The sequence below is a fragment of the Petaurus breviceps genome, unplaced genomic scaffold (genome assembly GCF_028583685.1).
Source record: "Petaurus breviceps papuanus isolate PSGF00001 unplaced genomic scaffold, PetGlider_PUasm1.0 90822, whole genome shotgun sequence".
NCBI lineage: Eukaryota > Metazoa > Chordata > Mammalia > Diprotodontia > Petauridae > Petaurus > Petaurus breviceps.
Window position 1 is genome coordinate 9,661,738 of NW_027187351.1, and position 22,219 is coordinate 9,683,956.

Here is a 22,219-nt window from a genome sequence, read left to right on the forward strand (position 1 = left end):
CTGTCTGTCTGTCTCTCTGTCTGTCTGTCTGTCTGTCTCTCTGACTCTGTCTCTGTCTCTCTGTCTCTGTCTCTGTCTCTCTGTCTCTGTCTCTCTTTCTCTTCTCTGTCTGTCTCTGTCTCTGTCTCTCTCTCTGTCTCTGTCTCTGTCTCTCTCTCTGTCTCTCTCTCTCTGTCTCTCTCTCTCTCTCTCTCTCTCTCTCTTTCTCTCTCTCTCTCTCTGTCTCTCTCTCTCTCTCTCTCTCTCTCTCTCTCTCTCTCTCTCTCTCTCTCTCTCTCTCTCTCTCTCTCTCTATCTCTCTCTCTCTCTCTCTCTCTCTCTCTCTCTCTCTCTCTCTCTCTCTCTCTCTCTCTCTCTCTCTCTGTCTCTGTCTCTGTCTCTCTGTCTCTCTCTCTCTCTCTCTTTCTCTCTCTTTCTTTCCAGTTATACAAAATAATATTATGTGGTATAAGATACAGGGTTCCTGATGTCTCCACAAAAAAGAATGTAAAATTGCCAGTTTAAATTCCAACAAAATAGAGTGATTAGAACCTCAAAGGGTCATCTGACAAAAAGATTGAAAGGCAGTGTGATAAAGAGACAAGGGGAAAAGTTTGAGGAAAGAGAAGGCAAATTTTGGAAATAGCTTTTTAAGCACAATCCATTTCCCCTCACAGCTAGATTATTGTGTGATCTAATCATTCTTCATATTGCAAGGGGTCTAGAGTAGTGAAATAAATAAAACCCCAAATATATTTTTTACGCTCTTGTCAGTTGCAAAAGTAATCTCAAGGTCAAATTTCAGAAACTGTAATGAGACAGTTCTGTACATTAAAAAGAAAACTGATTTGGCACCTGCAATATCTGCCCAAAATGTTTTAGTAATTGGCCTTGCAAAAAAAAAAAGCCTAGCTAAGATTCTGAACCTTCTTTCTTCCTTTCTTTTTTTTTTGTTCTATATTTCATCACTGAGTTTAGTAATACATTTTAAATTGGAAGTAAACCAAAAATGGGAGACTCCTGGTATTATGGCTTGAATGAGTGACCATAATCAAACTCAACTCCCCTTTGCCTCCTTAAAATGGCAAAAAAAAAAAAATGGACCAAATAAAGTAAAACAACAACAACAAATAATGGCAACAACAAAAAGACAGGAAATGATAGAAACTATAACAGAAAATCTGGAAGAAAATAATAGTGATTTAAAGAAAATCTTACATAGTATATAAAAAAGTATAATAAATAAGATGACTTGAAAGAATGGAGAATTCTCAGGGAGGGAGTGGGGTTGAAGCAAAAGAAATAATGCTATAAATAAAATGGAGTAACTACAGGGACAACCAGAAGGTTTGTGGATGTTATTTTCACAGTTACAGGAAGATATAAGTAGGAATGAGCCACGGTATGACAAAGAAATAGGGAGCAAGCCTCAAATTCAGGAAAATCTGTGTTCAATTACCAACACTAAGATATACTGGCTGTGTGGCGAGTTGCCTAGCATCTCAGTGCCTCGAACAATAAATTCCAGATGATTTGTTGATCTATAGTGTTCATCTTAGATACTTACATTGCAGATATAGACTGGGGTAAGAAAAAGTGAGACAGAGATAGAGATAGAGGCAGAGAGAGACAGATAAAGGGAGAGAGAGGCAAAGACAGATAAAGGCAGAGAGGCAAAGAGAAGAGAGAGGGAAGAGAGACAGGGAGAGAGAGAAAAGAGAGAGACAGAGAGAGAGGGGAGAGAGAGTTATTAAAAATGTTCTGATGAAAGGAGAAATTATTTAGGTTACATTATGGAAATTTATTTATTGATATATTTACAATGGTCACCAAAAAAAAAAAAAGAATGGGAGAGCCAAAACACTAAAATGCAGAAACAGAGCAAAAAATATATATCAGAGCAAAAGAAAATGAAATTACTAGAAAATTTGAGTTCTGTATCAAAGTATCTGACCTTGAAGAAAGAACTCAGCAACATAGTTGGGTAATCATTGGCCTCCCAGTAAAACATGATGAAACAAAGATCCTAAATGTTGTATTTTAGTAAATCCCATGGGAAAATTGTTTTAAAAAAAACTATGGGAAATAGATGACAAATCATGATCAATAGACCTTGCAGGATGGGGTAGGGAAGAGAAGGGGAAAAAAAACTAAGTATCTATTAAGTTTCTACTAAGTTCCAGGCACTGTGGTAAGCATTTTATAGATATCATCTCATTTTATCTTTACCCTGTGAAGTATGTGCTATTATTATCATCCCTATTTGACAATTGAGGAGATTGAGGCACACAGTCTATAAGATTTGTCCGGGGTGACATAGCTAGTAAGTATTTTGAGAATGCCAGTAGGGCCAGCACTCTATCTTCTGTACCATACAGCTTTCTTATCAATTAGGGAGTAGCTGAGGTATTGGATGGTATAGCAGTTGAGGATGGCTCAACAAATTATGATACATAAATATAATAGAATGTTAACATGCCTTAAGAAGTGACAAATGAAATGTTTCAGGAAAAACCAAAGAATAATTTTATAAAATGACACACAGTAAAGTGAGCAAAACCTAGAAAACAATTTATACAATAGTTAGACAAAACAATTTAAAGAAAAGTAAATCTGAAGGCTAGAAGAACTCTTGTCAATGCTGTGACCTATCGTGACTTTGTCTACCATGTGACAGACACCATGGCAGACCTAGGCCTACCATGTCTTCATTATTGTATGGACTCCACTCACCTCTCCAGACATTCTCTATGATACCTGCCCCCCACACACCCATGTAGGTACTTCTCCCCAACTCCTGATGTTCTGGTTTATTTTATACGCTATCTCCACTCACCACCCTTATAATGTTTATCATTGAGGACAGAAAGTATCTTTCTTTTTTATTGTATTTGTATTCCCAATGTTTAGCACTGTGCCTAGTACATAGTAAGACATTAATAAGTGCTCTTTGGGGGCAGCTAGATGACACAGTGAATAGAGCACCAGCTCTGGAGTCAAGAGTACTTGAGTTCAAATCCAGCCTCAGACACTCAACACAAAACTAGCCATGTGACCTTGGGCAAGTCACTTAACCCCAATTGCCCTACATTTCTCCCTCCAAGGGCAAAAAAAAGTGCTCTTTGATTTGATTAGACTTAATTTAAGAGGACCTATAGATTCAGCATGCTACTCACCACCAAACAGAAAAGTAATGGAATCAAGGTACAGAAGAAGAATGTACAATTTTAGAAGTAGTCAATATTGGAATATTTTGCTGGCATATTCAGATTTGTTCCAATAATTTTATTTTGCTTTTTTCTCAGAGGGTTAGGAATGGGTAGAGGGATTCAAGATTAATAATAGTAGTATTGCCAAGGAAAATAAAAATAAACAGAAGAAAAAACAATAATCTAAACATTTGTAAATGCAAAAAATAACATAAGAAAGGATAGAAGTAAAAAAGCAAATATTTACATAGTTTTGAAAATTACATGTCATACTTAAAAGGAAAAACAGTTTGTACATAATAGTCATATATTTATGAAAAATGCTCTTATCTCTCTCCTATTTTGAAAATGGAAGTGATCATTTTATTTGGTGTTTCAAATTAAAAATTTCTTTTTAAGGCTATCCACATCCAGAGAAAGATTTATGAAGTCTGAAATCACATTGAAGCAAATTATTTGCTCTCACTTTTTTGTTCTGTTTTGGTCCTTCTTTCTCAATGTTCATTCCATTGGTTATAATCCTTCTTTACAACTTGACTAATGTTTATTGTGAATATATTTGTAGAATCTATATTGGATTGCATACTGCCATAGAGGGGAGAGGGGGGGACAGGGAGGGGGAGAGAATTTGGAACACAAAATCTTGTGGAAATGAATGTTGTAAACTAAAAGTAAATTAACTCATTAATTATTTTTTAAAGGAATTTCTTTTTAAAAATAGAAATTTATAGATTGACACCAGAAAAGAACTCTAAATGTAACAAGCCCAATAACAGAATTGTATAAAGGACAATGTAAACTGAGCAATTATAATTTTCAATATCAATAGAATAAACTCAACTTTAAATAGGAAGGTAGTTGAAGAATACATGAAGGAACAGAATTCAGCAATAAGCTTCACACAAGAAATACACACAACCCAATGGAAACACATATAAAATTAAATTAACAGTCAAACAGAATTTATTATGCTTCTCCTGATTCTGCCAAGTAGTTCCAATCATGTTTTCAAATGAACCAGAAATAAAAATTGCTCCCATCAAAAATGAAATGCAGAACACTCATTATGATTAAAGACCCTAACAATGATACAATATATGAATACAGACCTGATGATAAGTTGCATATTTATCATCTGAGGACCAATCTAAGTTTGAAAATGCTTATTATAGATTGGCCACAAGGTGATTTTTTTTTGACAATATTAGTTCTCAAAAACTATATGAAAAATTCCTGAGGAATGTGTTCTGCTTTAGTATAGAGAGTACCCATACCAACAAAATTACGGATCCTTGGAATATTAAAGTTTCAAATATCAATTCAAAATGTAAATGTACCAAATGACCTAAAATCTACATACTTAATGGAAATGTATATTGACATAAAGTATTTTACATATTAAGAAATTTTAGGAGACTTTATTTTAGACCTTGAAAAATCTGACATAAAGCTAAACAATAAAGAAATTAGGCATCTAAATGAAATTAAATAGAAACCAGATTTGATAGGCATATGGTGATTATTGACTAGGAATCATAGAATATTCATGCTTTTTTTCAGTGTCATGTAGCACATTTACAAGACATGATCACTTACTGGGACAAAAGAAGTTATGAATAAATAAATAAAAAGAAAAACAAATGTAAAACATACCCTATAAAGACTTTTTCTTTTAATCGACCTATGATTTCACTGGTATAGGGAACTCATGAACAGGACACTATATCTAAAAATGCAGATTAGTTGCTGCTGTACAAGTTAAGGTCATACAGAACTTCCTGGGAGCACTGAAGGGCTAAATAGTTTTGCCGGGACTACATACAGTCAGTACGTGTCAGAAGCAGAGCTTAAACCAGTTTTTCCTAAGACTGAGGATGGCTTTCTGTCCATGCTGCCTGTCTTATAGACCATAATCCAATATAACTTGTAATAAATAAGGCAGATATGAACAAAAGATTCAGATATACATATATACTAAATAATGATATGCTAAATAACAAGTGGGTCAAAGAATAAACTATGGAAATATCTAATTGTTTTTAAGATCAAAGTAGTGAGACAACATATAAAAATGTACAAATGTAATTAGAGTAACTTTATAATTAAAAATTCTCAGAATACATATTAATAAGAATTAAAAAGAGCATTAATGAATTAAGCATGCAATTTAATACTTAGACAACTAGAAAATTAAGGACATCAGAATAATGAATGGTACTAGAAAGGCTATGCATCAAGCTGAAAAAAGAAAAAGAAATTCAGTGAATATGTATTTGGCAAAGAGGAATATAAATTTTTTATTTGTGTCAAATATGATTTGCTTTAAAAACCACATAAATGAATTAAGACAATTGGTAGCTTTAGTATATTTGAAAGTTTCAAAATAAAAACAATAAAATAATTTGCCTTTCTGTGTACTGCCAACAAAATCAAAGAAGAATGATTGTGAGAAAGTTTATTCAAAAAAATAAAGTGAGATTAATTGTCAAGCTAATTTTTAAAAATACCTGCAGAATGCTATACTAGACAACACTGGAAACACAAAGCTTAGTTAACAATTCCTGCCTTGGTGGTGTTTACATAAAGTAATGGGACAAGACAGAACCCCATGTAACTATAACATTCAATATTACATATTGAGTTCACCAGAGAAATGCAAAATAAAATATTCTATGGAGTCTAAGTAAAAAAATGTTGCCAATAGATGAGGGGAACTTCAAAGATTAATAAAACAGTTTATGTTTTAGTTGGAGTTTAAAGAATGGATTGAATTTCACCAAAGGAAGAGCAGGACAGAAGAACAGTACAGCAATATAGAAGAGTTTGAGCAAAAGTATATAGATTGAGAATTCTGGGCATTTTAATGTGGCAGAAGATAGGCAAAAAATAGTGTCATTTGCTTGCAGCACAGTGTATGTAGTGAAAAAAATATGAGATAATGCTACAAAGTTGAGGAATAAAAGACAAACTATCTGAAGCTATTACAAATAGTTTTATATCAACATGAGGAAAAAATAAAGAGAATTACTTATAGAAGTACTAAAGAAGCAAAACATAAAGTAGAGATTTTAAATAACTCAATCCTACAAATGTAAATTAGTACATGAAAAGGAACTACTAAAAGGGAAAAAACAGATGCATATGTATTTTATTAAAATTCTGTTGAACTTTAAAAGAATTATTAATATCTATATTGAACTATTTTCCTGAAAATCAAGAAAATACACTATCAAATCCTGTTCACTAAACAAATACATTTATTCAATATTAAAATGAGGGGAAGGTAACACAAAGAAAGAGATCTATAGACAAAATCATTCATGAATAATGACAAATGCTCTAAATAAAAACCTGGCACATAGGTTACAGAAACTAATACAAAATATTAGTCACTGCAATCAAGTTGGATTTATATGAAGGCTGTAAGAATGGCTCAATATTACAATCCAGTATATATATACAAATATTACTTTTTGGAAGGCAGTTGGGGTTAAGTGACTTGCCCAAGGTCACACAGCTAGGTTCTGTGTTAAGTGTCTGAGGCTGGATTTGAACTCAGGTCCTCCTGACTCCAGGGCCGGTGCTCTATTCACTGCACCACCTAGCTACCCCAATCCAGTATAATTTTTAAGCATCCAAAATCATAAATTATATTAATGAATGCAGAAAAATCCTTTGACAAATTACAACTCAATTAAGCCATTTATTGGAGCTGGGAAAACAATTTTTGAATTACATATATCCAATAAGTGTATTATATCCAACAAATATAAGCAACTACTAGAAATATGTAAGACCAAAAGCTTTTCCCAATGGATCAGAGTATGAAAAAAAGTTCTCCAAAAATGATGGAAACTATTAACATCTACATGAAATACTGCTCCAAATAAAAATTAGAAAAGTGAAAATATATCTGTAGTTTCATCCCAAACTCAACAAATTGGCAAATATGTCAAAAAATGGGAACATTTAATACTGAGGATGTAAAAGAAAGGCCCATGAATACCCTATTGGTGAAGCTTAGAATTGGTTCAACCATTCTACAAAGCAATTCAGAATTATAGGAACAAAATGATTAAAATGTATATATTTTTAGATTCAGAGATTCAACTGACAGGAATATACCCTAAGGAGATCAGTTATAAAGAGAAAGGCATCATATGTTCCAAAATATTTATAGCAGCTTTGTCTGTAGTAGCAAAAAAAGGGAAATAAAGTAGGCACCCATCAATGGCCAATGGCTAAGGAAGCTCCAGTACATAAATGTAATGAAATAATTCTGCAGCCTAAGAAATGATTAGGAATAATGCAAAGAAGCATGGCAAGGCTCTGTTTATTCTGTTTATATTTTTCTATAAATATTCATGTGCATACATGTTATCTCCCCCAGGAGTATGCAAGTTCCATGAAAGCAGTGATTATGTCATTATTTTGTCCTTTTATTTGCACCCAACATGTGACACAGTACCTGACCTGCAGTAAGTACTTAATATATCTTTGTGGATTGATTGATGTACTTATATGAATGGATGGAAAGTTAAGTAAGTAGAATCAGAAAAGTGACATACTCAATGAATACAACAATATAAATGGAAATAAGAACAAACCAATTAAAACTCAATACTATGTAATTATAATGGCCATGCTTAGACCTGATCAAGAGCTATGAGAAGTCACCTCCCCAACTTCTTTATTGATGTTGGGGACTATGAATTTGAAACATTGCATATGATATTGCATTTGTGGAATGTCTTGATTAATTTTATTTAAGATTTTTTAAAATTATTTGTTATAAGTGATAGTTACCTGGAAGGGTCACAAGGAAGAATATATAGGGCAAAAGATATCCCTAAATACATATTTTAAAAATTAAACCAAAAAGAGCAGTTTATATGTTCTCTTAGAGGGAATAGAGAACTGTCAGCATTTATTACGTTGAAGAATGACATAGTCAGATATGTACTGAAGGAAAACCATTCCATCAGCTACATAGAGGCAAGGTTGGTTTGGGAAGAGCCTCGATGTAAGAATACCAATTGTGAGGTCTTTGCGAGAGTTCTTAAAAGAGGTAGTAAAGGGGCGGCCAGGTAGCACAGCGAGTAAGAGCACCGGCTCCAGTGTTGGGACGACCTGGAGATCGAATCCCAGGCTCAGACACTTAGCACCCACCCAGAAATAACTGGCCGTGTAACCTTGAGCAAGTTACTTAACCCCAATTGCTTAAAAAAAAAAAAAAAGGTAGTAGAAGTTTGAAGATGTTCCTACCATCTGCCTACCTTTATCCAGCAATGTATGAACTCCAAACTCCACCTCTATTTGCAACCAAGTTTTATTTTCTTTCATTATCCACTGACCAGAACCTTGTTACATTACAGGGAAAAGTTTTTGTGGGTCAGCTGTTCCTGTGCTGGGTCTACTTCCTAACCTCCATGCAGGTAAAAAGAGCAGACTGTTGCATAGACTAGTCCTCCCACTGGCTCAGGTAAGGAGGCATTCCTCTAGACATTCCCATCTGAACACACATCCTATTCCCCTGGGTTTTGACCATCTAGATTGACCTGCTGGACTTCAAAATATTTTAGGTTTTAACTATTTAGACTCTAGGGAATCTTATCTTCACAGGTTCAAAACTGATTCAGAAATAAATTAAATACCAGTAAAATAGAGAAATTTTATTCTGGTCTTGTCAGACCAAGATACAAAGCCCCCATAAGCCCAAATGTAAAAACTATTATAAAGTACTCAGTCAGAATATAACTTTCCCATCTTTCCACGAGTGCTGAGTATCTGTCATTTGGCACTGAATAATTTACCCATTCATCATATGGTACTCAAAGAAGATAAGAGTCTTCTCAAAGCACGACTGAATCTATTGCCTGAAATACTATGTATTTCATGTATCCAGTCATACTCTCAATTGTACCAAGAGCCAGAGCTCCCCCACTTTTAAGTATTAAGGCTTAAAGAATCTATTTAATGTAACTGAGGCAGAATAATTGCCCACGCATTGTATTATACATCTACTTACAAGAGCTCAGATCCTGGCCAGCTGGATTTACTTGTTGACTAAGTTATAATTGTAGCCTTAAGGGAGTCTTTAGAAAAGAAATGGAAAAAAAGGCATTCATCTGGCTCTCCATCTTCCCTTTTTGATTCCCTCGTGCTATTCATTAAAAAGAAAACCAGTAATTATGAATTAGCCACAACAAGCCCTGCATAACATCAGTATTTGGACCTGGTACTTACCCATTCCTCTTGCTCAGGAAGAATGATATTGAGCAAATTAGAATCCCATGATGCATACAACCTAGTCAGGGTATAAAAAGTATTGAACTGAATTATTATTTTTATTAACCCAGTAGCATCTATTTAAATACCAGTTTGTGCCAAATGGTTGTTATAACAAGTCCACAGTTTTCAAATAATTACAAATTCACTTATTTTAAGAACTTTGGGAGGATGGAGAATCAATCTTGATGATAACTTCATTTATTACGGGACATTATTTGCCTGAGTTTGTCTCTGTCAACCCCCCATAGCCTATGCTAAGGCCAGCTACTTGAAAAATGAGAAAAGTTACAATTTGAGGCCAAAGAGATAAAGTTACCAGGATACATAATGAACCAGTAACAAAACCATATGAATTCATGCAAGGTGGAGGCCATAGTGCAGAGAAGGACCCCCAAAGGTAAAAAAAAAAAAGTATCAAAGCCCTTACAGAAATTCTTTAGTTTTGCCCACCATTTAAGAAGAGGGAAGGGATAGTAAAGAGGGAGAAAAAAATTGGAACTCAAAATCTTGTAAAAATTTATGCTAAAAATTTTCTTGACATGTAACTGGGGAAAAATAAAATACTATTAAAATAATTTTTAAAAAGAAATTCTTTATGGGGGTGGCTAGGTGGCACAGTGAATAGAGAACCAGCCCTGGAGTCAGGAAGACCTGAGTTCAAATCCAGCCTCAGACTCTTAATGCAAAATAAAAATTATTTAGTTTTGTAGAGTACTATGGATTTTTCATTCCTAGGTATTTCATCTTGAAGGTCATTCTCAACAGTCACACAGAGACTTTCTAGTTGATGTTGGAGGTGGATGTTCCATTCAGTGACTTGAAGAACTAGTTCACTTCAGCCCCTATTTAGATATTCCTAAATCTGAAGGTGTTTCAGTAAATAGAGTGCCAGGCCTGGAGTCAGGAAGACTCATATCCTTAGTTCAAATCTGACCATGTGACCCTGTGCAAATCACTGAACCCTGTTTGCCACAGTATCTTCATATATAACAAGAGCTAGAAAAGGAAATGACAAACCACTCTAGTATTTTTTTGCCAAGAAAATCCCAAATGGGGTCACTAAGAGTAGGACATAAATTAATCAACTGAACCACAAAAAAATATATGAAGAAGCTGTTCATTGTAATGACTTATCCTGCCAATCTGTATGTGGAAACAAACTTCTTACTGGTGAAATTACCGGCTGCTATATTTTGGACCTGAATGTGCTTCTACCAAAAGGTGACTCAAGCTCTAAAAAACTATGTGCAATAAGAGAAATTATATGTACATAAAGTGATATTGAATTGTGGAGTTACCATCTTAAGGGAATGAAATGCATCATAATTAACTTCACTGATCACAAGACTCTTCCAGACCATCAAACAGCTCAATTAATGTACAATTACCTGAGCATTGTTTTTAGTATCTTCATCTTTATGATCATCTTCTGTGTCCCTAGACATCCTGGTAAATATGCTATGTTGAAAGGTCCTTGATGGTTCCATCATCCTAAGAGGCCTTTCTACAGCCTATAAAATATGTAATTTTATCATTCCTGCTAGAAGTAACATGCAAGTTATGAATCCCTAGACTTAGTCCTAGTTGTCTACATCAAATATCCATTTGATGGTATCCCTAATGATCTCCCATAAACTCTACCAAGCATTTTAAGTTAATATACATGAATTTGTTTTATTTTAAAATATTTTGATAAATATATTCTAATATAATTGGTTTCCTTTGTAATCCTAGATATTTTATTGTATGCATTCAGATATTACTCTGAGAAGTCTTCTAAAGGGGACTTTACCAAAAGAGCTCATGGCATTTAAAAAAAAAGGTTAAGAACCTCTATGTAGAATCATGTTTTAGTGAGAATTTGAACTTTGGAGTCAGAGGAACTCAGGACTCTACTATGGTCACACCATTTAATTTTTTTCTGGACCACAGATTCCTCAGTTATAAAATGAAGAGCTTCATCTATATAACTTTTAAGGTCTCTCACAACACTAGATTATAAGACTACTGCTTGAATCTGTATGTGGTATCTGTCCAAGCACAATGGGAAGTAGCCCATTTCTTTGGAGGCTTTGGTGAGTCACTTTGGATCAGGCCAATAGTTGTTCTGCTTACACTCTTGGTAACATTCATGCCTTCTCATTTCCATGCAAACCTCCCTAGCTTGAAATCACTGCCAAGGTTCACAGCTCTCTCCATTCCTTCTCAGCCCTTTGGATTTTGTTGTTGCTAAGAAACCCTGGTTCCTGACCTGGACTGACTTTGGGTTTGTGCTCACTTGAATCACGATTCTGGCCCCATCCCTCTTGTCCCCAGGAAGAGATTTTTCCTTAAGCCCTCATGATTATTTTAATTAGCAGCATGTGTTAGGGACACCAAATCACATTCAAGGGAGGCTCAACTTTACTCAGGACAAAAAAAACAAAATCACTAAAGATTCATTTGTCAGTCAGGGAAGTTTAAGGATATGCTGTTTAAAAATCTTGGAAAGTCAGGTTTGGGCTCTGTACTACCCAAGGGCTTGGGCACTTATAATATTTGTCAAAGGGGGATCTGAATAATCACAGAATCACAAACTATGAGAATAAGAGAATTTCAAAACTGGAAATTATCTCAGAAGTGATCTAGTCTAACATATACCAGAAAAAGGATCCCCACTCCAACATTCTCAGTGTCCTCATTCAGCCTCTGTGGAAGATCCAGAAGAAATGGATCTCACTATCTCCTAAGGCTTCCCATTCCCCAGTTCTAAATATGTGATCATATGATCCAATTTGGGAGCTTTAACTCTTAGAAAGTACAGTTAACTTACAGGAAAATTTCTATTTGTCTATTGATCTCAGAACCGATGACATACACCCTCTTTCCATTGAATATCACTGATAAAAAATGTTAACAATACCTGACAGCATAAATTTCTTCAGGGAACTGGAGACATTCTAATATGATATCACACCATTAATGACTGGTCATTTGATCAATTCTGGATCTACCAAACTGTACTCCTACTTAGCACATACCTCAACATCTTTTCTATAACAGTAGCATTAAATAACATATTTAACACAGTGAAAATAGAGGTAAAGTAAACCCACAGAATTCCCCAGAACTACCAAGAGAAAGTAACCCTTTTCAAGATGGAAATATAGATACCTGCATGACTTGTTCTTGCTGAAACCATATGATTGTTGCTTTTCTTTTGGGATATTTACTGCCATCTCTTTAATAATATATTCTAGATTCTCCTCCTCCCCCAATAATCTAAGTCAAATTCATTTGCTAAAGGTCTGAAGATTTCATTCATAAAACATTGGCCCCTTTTATAGTCCTGAAATAGCTCTCCCATTCTTTTCCAAATCTTTCAAATATCATTGACAGCACATCCGCCAGTTCTCATGGTATCCAAGAATATCCTTTTTCCAGGACAAGTAATTTGAATAGGCTCAGGGCAGCTAAGTGTTTTCTTAATATATTTTCCCCTATGCTGGGTAACAACTATCTGTAAAGCCATTTTCATTCTACTGTTCGTAGTCCATTCCCTCTGTTACCGCTTTTATTGACCCATTGTCCCTGGGATTCTTTAGTCTCATGCCTTCTTAAAGCCTCTTCTTCCTCCCATATAGTGTAAAATAACAACAACAACAACAACAACAGTAAGTAGTCTTTTCCCTTAATGGTAATCCTATTTCCTATTTTGTTATGATGGAGCACTGGTGTATAATGAAACATTTGTGTATTTAGTTCATTTCATGCATAAACCCTCTTTAGTTGTTAGACATATCTCCACTGAAATATTCCCAATAGATGGAACATTGGAACTTCTGATTTATTCTGATATAACTTACCTTCTTATCATACCAAATCATGACATAGCACCACTTGATCCACTGTCTGCATTTAAAGATAGTTTTGCATATGACCATCTTGTAATATGCTACCCTAATTTTTCCTTAGTTTATAGGAACATTTTTTAACAATAACCAGGGTTTTAACACCATCAGTAATAACACCAGAACCAAAATGACTAACATTTTATGAATCTTGATAGGACTTCATAGCCATAGCAGTAATTTCAGGGAACAGAGAAACTCTGCTATACTTTCCTTGACAAAAATTTTCTTAATTTGCTCTTGTCCCATACCTGTCTCGCATATATGATATGTTGGGTTTTATCAGATAATTATTAAACTACCACTTTCATGCAAGGAATTCTCAATCTATAATAAAACTCCAAAAAATGTCTCACCAGAATATCAAAGTCATCATTGTTGTCAAAGTCAGTCATTCCAGCCATGTCTGACTCTTCATGATGTCATTGGCGATTTTCTTGGCAAAGATATTGGTGTGGTTTGCCATTTCCCTCTCCAGCTCATTTTACAGATGAGGAACTGAGGCAAAGTTAAGTGTCTTGCCTAGGGCTGCACAACTAGTTAACAGCTCAGGCCAGATTTGAACTCAGGAAGATGAGTCTGTCTGATTCCAAGGCCAGTTCTCTATCTACTGCTCACCTGGTTGCACAAGCTAACAGTATCATCTCACATTTTCTAAATTAAATTTCATCCCTTTTCTGAGTGTATTATGTCAATCCATGTATCTGTTTGTCTATCAATCTACCTATCACCAGGATTTACTAGTCCCCTATATAAGTGGTGTTTTCTCAGTGTTATCTTTGACATTTCCCTCCTTCTCACTTCTCATACTCACAAATCACTCAATCAATAAGCATTTATTAAGTCTTTACTATATGCTTACTATGTATCAGGAAATGTGTTAGTCCCTCAAGATACTAGTTCCTGTGAATTTTGCCTCGGCAAAATCTTTTCTCTTTACTCTATTTCCATCACCACCACCTATATAAAAGTTACCATTACAAATGCCTTGGGGTTGGTGGAGCCAAGACAGTGGCATAGAAGCAGGAAAATTCTGTGAGTTCTCCCCATAACCACCTCAAATACCTATAAAACATGATTCTAAACAAATTTTAGAGCTACAGAATCCACAAAGTGAGAGACAAACAAATCTCCCACTGAAGACAGCCCAGCAGGTGGACAGGAAGGGTTCATCCCATGCTGGAAGAAGAACTCAGCCCCACTTGAGCCCATGGTTTTAGGCCCAGGGTGGCCCTGACCAGGGGCTGCAGCAGATTTCTTGGGAGTGTATCACCAGCAGCAGTGGTAGTTTCCAGAATTATCAACCCATAAAGGCCAAAGAAAAAGTGAGAGGTCAGTGTAGAACTCTGTTAGAACTGGGCGGGGAGGGACAGAGGAGCATGTCTGGCCACTGGCCCCAGAGTTAGAAGTAGTGGAGGTGCAGCAGCCCTGCAGCCACCTCCACATAGCTGCTTCAGAGCTCCTGGCCTGTAGATTGTAGGGGTCCAAGAGAACATTCAGATGGTAATTGCTCTTGCTTAAACCTGCCTGGATCTGGATCACCATCTTGGGTGGTGGTCCTGAGGTGTGTGAGCAGTGAGCCAGAGTTTGTGGGGTCTGTAGATATGGTGCACTCCTAATAGCTCCAACAGCTGTGAAAATTACAGCAATTTGGGACAAAGCTCTCTCTTCTGCAAGCAGTGTTCTACTGTGGCAAAGAATTCAAAAGTCAAGTAATTGAGTGGCAACATGAACAAGCAAAGGAAGCAAAGCAAATGCAGCAATCCAACTTTAGATTCCTTTTGGGGGGACAAAAATGATCAAAGCATGGAATGGGAGGAAGACAATGAAATCAGAACTCCTGCACCAAAAGCTTCTAAGAAAAATATAAACTGGTTACAGTACATGGAGGAGCTCAAGAAGGATTTTGAAAATCATGTAAGAGAAGTGAAAGAAAAATTGGGAAGAGAAATGAGAATGATGCAAGAAAATAATGAAAAGAGAGTGAAAAATCTTACTGAAGAAAATAACACCTTAAAAATAGATTAACTGGGGGCTCACTGAGAAGTATTGTGTGACTTGACCAGATGAGACTCTGGGCAGCCATTGAGAGCCTGCTGGCTTTGAAAACTCAGATGTTGATGCTTCCCTCTCTGGTAACTGTGATTTGGTATGAATGTAATGGTTGGACAGTTTGGAAGCCTGTATGATTGATCTGTTTTCTCTGTCTTGTAACTTCTGTATATATACTCTGAAGTTTGGGGTGCTAACCTTTTTCCCCTGAACTAGGTAAATGATATATGTTTGATTGATTAAAGTAAGCTTGTTAACCCATTTTGAAATGCTTTCCTTTAGAAAAACAGATCTAAAAACCTGTGTTGGCAGATACCCTAGGGATGCTGGGGTGCTTGCTGCTACACCTGATTCACTATTTATTGGGGGACCCCAGCCATTCTCATTTCAGTTCTGGGTTGACTCATTTTCCAAACTTCTCTGACTCATTGCCAGTTGCCTTATCCATTCCCCCTACTTTCCATCACCCCTATATATGTTGCCTTCTTTTCCTTAAAATGCAAACTCTTTGAGAGTAAGGGCTGTTTTGTTTTTTTATATATATTTGTACCTATAGCACTTAGCACAGAACCTAGAAATTAGTAAGTGATCAATAAATCCTCTATCTGTTCATCTAAAAAATAGATTAATTCAAATGGCAAAAGAGGCCCCAAAAAACCAATGAGGAGAAGAATACCTTAAAAAGCCAAATTTGCCAGATGGAAAAAGAATTTCAAAAGGTCACTGAAGAGAATAATTCCTTCAGAATTATATTGGAGCAAATGGAAGCTTGTGAATTTATGAGAAATCAAGATACTATTAAACAGATCCAAACAAATGAAAAAATAGAAGGCAATGTGAAAAATCTCATTGGAAAAAACACTGATCTGGAAAATAGATCCAGGAGAGATAATTTTAAAATTATTAGACTACCTAAAGCCATGATCAAAAGAAGAACTTAGAAATCATCCTTCAAGAAATTCTCAAGGAAAATTGCCTTGATATTTTAGATTCAGAGGGCAAAATAGAAATTGAAAGAATTCACCAATAACCTCTTGAAAAAGATCCCAAAATGAAAACTCATAGGAACATTATAGCCAAGTTCCAGAGTTCGCAGATCACAGAAAAAATTTTACAAGCAGCCAAGAAGAAGCAATTTGAATATTATGGAAACACAATCAGGATAACACAGGATCTAGCAGCTTCTACATTAAGGGATCAAAGAACATGGAATATGATTTTCCAGAAGTCAAAGGAGTTAGGATTAAAACCAAGAATCACCTACCCAGCAAAACTGAGTATAATGTTTCAATGGGTAATATGGTCATTCAATGAAATAGAGGACTTTCAAGCATTCTTGATGAAAAAACCAGAGTTGAATAGAAAATTTGACATTCAAATACACAAAGCAAGAAAATCATGAGAAGGTAAACAAGGAAAACAAATCATAAGGAACTTATCAATGTTGAACTATTTACATGCCTACCTGGAAAAATGATAATTGCAACTTATGAAACTTTTCCCAGTATGAGGATAGTTGAAGGGAATAGAAGTGTATGTATATATACATATATATATATGTGTGTGTGTGTGTGTATATACATATACATATACATATATGCATACACACATACATACATATATACACACATATGTCTATATACGAGGGTATATGGGCATGTGAATATGTGTATGTGGACAGGTATACATAGACAGAGGGCAGAGGATCAATTGGATAGGAAGGGATGATATTCAAAAGGTGAAATTGAGAAGAGAGAGAGGATATTATGTTAATTATATTAATAAGAGGAGATGGGGAGAGACAGAATGGGGTAAATTATCTCATATAGAAGAAGCAAGAGATAACTGTTACATAGGTGGGGGAGAACAGGAAGACAAAAGGGAATGTGTCAACCTTACTCTCATTTAATTTGGCTTAGGGAGGGAATGACATACACACTAAATAGGGTATCTTGCCCTACAGGAGAGTAGGGGGGAAGGGAATGAGAGGGGGGATGATGGAGGGGAGGGCACGTTGGGGGGAAGGGAAGTAGGAAGCACACACTTTTGAAAAGGGACAGGGTCAAACTAGAGAAAAGAACAAGTGGGGGTGGGATAAGATGGAGGGAAATATAGTCAGTCTTTCACAATATATCGACTATGGAAATGTTTTGTGTAACTACACATGTAAAATCCATATTAAATTGCTCATCTTCCTGGTAAGGGAGGGTGATGAAGGGAAAGAATCTGGAATTAAAGTTGTAAAATCAAATGTTTTAAATATGTAATAATTAATATGATATGATGACATGACAATATGATATGATATAATATAATGTAATTAATATGATGTGATATATAATATAGTATAGTATGATAGGATATAATATAATATAATATAATAATGTGATGTAATGTAATATAATAATGTGATGTAATGTAATATAATTATAATTATTTTTAATTATTTACATGCAACTGGGAAATAAGATATAAAGGCACTGGAGTATGGAGATCCATCTTGCCCTACCAGAATGTCTGAGGGGGGATGCAGAAGGATATAGGAGAGAGCAGTTTGAGAGAGGGGATATACAGTGGTATCGATGTTTTGGGGTGGTGGGTAGGGGAAAGTCAGGGAAAAAATTTGTAACTCAAAATCTTGTGGAAATGAATGATGTAAACTAAAAATAAACATAAAATAAATAAATAAGTGCCTTGGAATATTACAGAGTCTTTTTAAATGGTTTTTTTGAATATTCATATTTTGTCCCTCAAATTTATACTTTATACATTTAACAATTTTAAAAATTACTATAGATCTGATCAGATTCATTTTGAAATTGACCACTGCTGAGTAATATTCCTTAGCAATGAGTTATGGAACATAGAGAGGAACAGAGACTGGACCTGTGATTTCATTGATATAGGAAACTCTTTTTTTTTTTTAAAGAATCAGGGTTAAGTAACTTGCTCAAGGTTACACGGCCAGTTATTTCTGGGTGTGGTGCTAAGTGTCTGAGCCCGGATTCGATCCCCAGGTCATCCCGACACTGGAGCCAGTGCTCTTACTCACTGAGCCACCTGGCCACCCCTAAGCAATTGGGGTCAAGTAACTTGCTCAAGGTTACATGGCCAGGTGTTTCAGGGTGGGTGCTAAGTGTCTGAGCCTGGATTCGATCCCCAGGTCATCCCGACACTGGAGCCAGTACTCCTACTTGCTGTGCTACCTGGCTGCCCTGATATAGGAAACTCTTAATGAAGTAATTCACTTTGCAAATGCACCTTATTACTTTCTCTACAATTTACAGTTTTAGGAAGTTACCAGTGGGCACTAAGAAGTTATATGACTTGTTCCTGGGTATATACCATTGTGTGTCACCAGGATTTGAACCGGTCATCTGGGCTCTGAAACTGGCTATTAGGGCTGAGTTTGTAAAGCACATTACTGGAATACTATGTTTATTTATGAGAATTTTGCTTTAGTAAGAATATAGGTAAGCTGCAGGATGTCCCAAAGAGAGTTTACAGCATAATAAAGCCTGGGGAATTTGTCATATAAGGATTTGTCGAAGGGTGTGTGGATATTTAGCATGGAGAAGTAAAGCCTTAGATGACATGAGAGCAGATTTCAAATATTCAAAGAGGGAACTTGTTATAGGACATGGAAATCAGCCCAAATTTTAGTAAATAATTTTGAAGCCAATGGAATGTAAACTCTGGGATGTCAGAATAGCACTATGGAATAGATCTGACTTAATGTAGGAACCTACAAGAATAAGGAAGCCAATACTCCTTCCAGAACCACAACAGAAGAGAGGTCCAGAAAAAACTGCACCTGGAGGTCTAAGACCAATGTGATTTCTCATATTATCTGATTGAGGCCTATTAGACACAGAGGAGACAGTCAACTTATCAACTAAATATTGCACAAGGAAAAGGAGACAGATATGGGGTGAATATCAGCCCCTTGAATGAACCACCTAAAGATAGACAACTAGGTGGCACAGTGGATAGATCACCAAGCCTGAAATCAGGAAGACCAGAGTTCAAATCCAGTCTCACACACTTTCTACCTGTGTGACTTTGATCAATACTTAACCTCAGTTTCTTCATTTGTAAAATGGTGATAGCAGCAAATTCCCAGGATTGTTATAAGGATAAAATAATAATTATAAACAGTGCAGACACCTAGAAGGCACCATATAAATGTTAGCTATTGTTACTGTTATTATTTAAAAGATAGAAGCAGAAACTATAAATTGTAGCAGAATATAGGGACTAATTCCAGACTAGGGGTCTATGCAGATGTTCAATGGTGGTAGTATTCAGGCTACAGAAGGGACAGAACAAAATAAGGCTTCCCCACCCCTTACAAAAATAATCTGACCCAGGTACAAAATTCAAAATCAAAAACTAAGGAAGAAAATATGAGAATACTCCAAATATAATGAAGAAATATTATGGGTAAAGAGAAGTTCAATAGGTAAGCCCAGAAGAAGAGAATAACTCTGTGATAGGTACAAATATAGCCTCAGAAAGAAAAAAAATGCCTACCCATTAGGGCTTCTAAGAGAAGAAGATTAGAGAATTATTAGAAATGGAACCAAAACTACAAAGGAAGAAAAATAGAAGAAAATAGCTCAGAAAAAGAAAATGTTGCCTCAGTTTCCCCATCTATAAAACAATTGGGAAAAGAAAATGGCAACCCACTCCAGAATCTTTGCCAAGAAAACCCCAAAAGGGGTTACAGAGTCAGAGAACTGAAAAAATGACTAAACAACAATAATTTTAGAATAAAAATGAAATCTTGCCCAATTTTTATTATATTTATATTTTATTTATTTATTATATTATATATTTATATAATTTATATTTTATTACCAGATAACTTTTCTTCTTATATAAACTCCACAGAAAAAAAGATATGAGGACTGCATGTATCTAAGGACCATCATATTGTCCCTAAGTTAAAAAGTAAGATAACTGTTATAATAATGTGTGACTAATTAAATCACCCTTCTCCTACGCAAGAAATGAAAGGGAATAAGGTTAGAAAGGATTCACTTAAATGAGATTCAGCTCTATTCCCTTCCAAAAGGGATGAAGGAATTGCATCACATATTTATTAATACTCCTAATATTTCACTCTCAGGACTAATTAACAGATAGAGTGTCATAAAAATTAAACTACCAAAGGATTAGTTTGTAGAACTAGATAAAAGAAGAACAAAATGTACCTGAAGGAACAAAAGGTCAAGAATCTTATGGGAAAAAAAGTGAAAAAACTGGAGGAAATGGATATCAGAAGGCAGTGCCAATATGGTAAGTTAGTAAGGAGAAATATAGTGAGCTTCTCACCCTCATCCTACTCCCAACTCTTCCAAACAAATCTAGAAAATATACCAGATTGAATCCTGGTTGGGATATCCAAGAAAAAATAAATCATAGTTGGTGGTGGTGGTGGTGGTGGTAGTTGGGGTGGATCCCACCCCCAACTCCACCCCAGCCAAGTTCTACATAGGGAAACAAATAAAAAGGCTTGCAGAAACTAGATATGGGGACTGATTAAGGCACACATCTGGTAGCATCCTAGCACAAGGAGAGAGTATACATTGAGTCAAGAAGAGGTCCCACATCCAGCATAAAATAGCCTAAATTTATATAAGGCATAAGAGCAGGTACCAACTGGCAACTGAACTTTTCCTACTTGAGTCTATGTCATAGACCCAGGATGGCTGTGCCTACAAAGGTGGCAGTCCAAGGTAAGGTGTGAACACATCTTAGGTTGTGTAATGAGCAATGAATACATTCAGAAGCAAGTAGCAGCTGTGTGGTTTGGACCTCAGGAGAAAAAAGATCTTAATTCTAGCTTCTAGCTCAGTATGAAGCCTGAATGGGAACAAATAGAGCAGGAATTCCAGACAAAAAGGAAGCCTGAAGTTCTTTCACTCTTAATTAGTAAAACTTTCCAGGTGGCTCACAAGGGCTTAGTATAGCACCAGTCTACTTAAATTCCAAATGGGACAAATCCTCCAGCTTGTTGTTCCTGACCTGGATGTCAGGAATTTGCAGAACACAGAAAGAGGGGGGATGGGGTGAGAATAGGAATGGGATAGCAATGAGACTTTGACTTGGATGCAGTGATTTTGGGAGTACTGAAAGCTGGCAGTTCCTTAGCCTGTCTTAAGACCAAAGAATTGTATAACATTCAATACCCCAAGAAAAAGGTAGCAGGACCAGCCCAGACATTTCTTCTTAAAATGCACTGATATAAAATAGAAGGACTCAAAGGAAGCTGGAAAAATAAGCAAATAAAAATGAATTCCAACATAAAAAGCTATTTTGGTGACAAGGATACTCAGGACACAAATGTAGGAGAAGAGAATCACTCCAGAACATCCATAAACAAAGCCTCAACAAAAAACACAGCTTAGACACAGTAAACTAGAATTCCTAGAATAAAGAAGTTTTAAAAGCTATTATTATTAGTAGAAGTATTATTATTTTTACAATTGAAATGAGAGCAGAAGGAAATGGAAATGAAATTAGAGTTATGGAAGAAAGGATTGGAAAGGAATTAATAAATTGGCACGAGTAGCACAAAACTTTGTTTAAGCACTATGTTCTTTGAATATTTGAATGAATCAAATTGAAACCAAAGATTCCATGAGACAACAAGTAATTGTAAAACAAATTAAAAAGACTGAAAAATAGAAGAAAAATGCAAACTGCCATATAGGAAAAATAACTGAGCTGGAAAACACATTGAGAAAAGACAATTTATGAATCTTAGACTACCTGAAACCCATGGCCACAAAA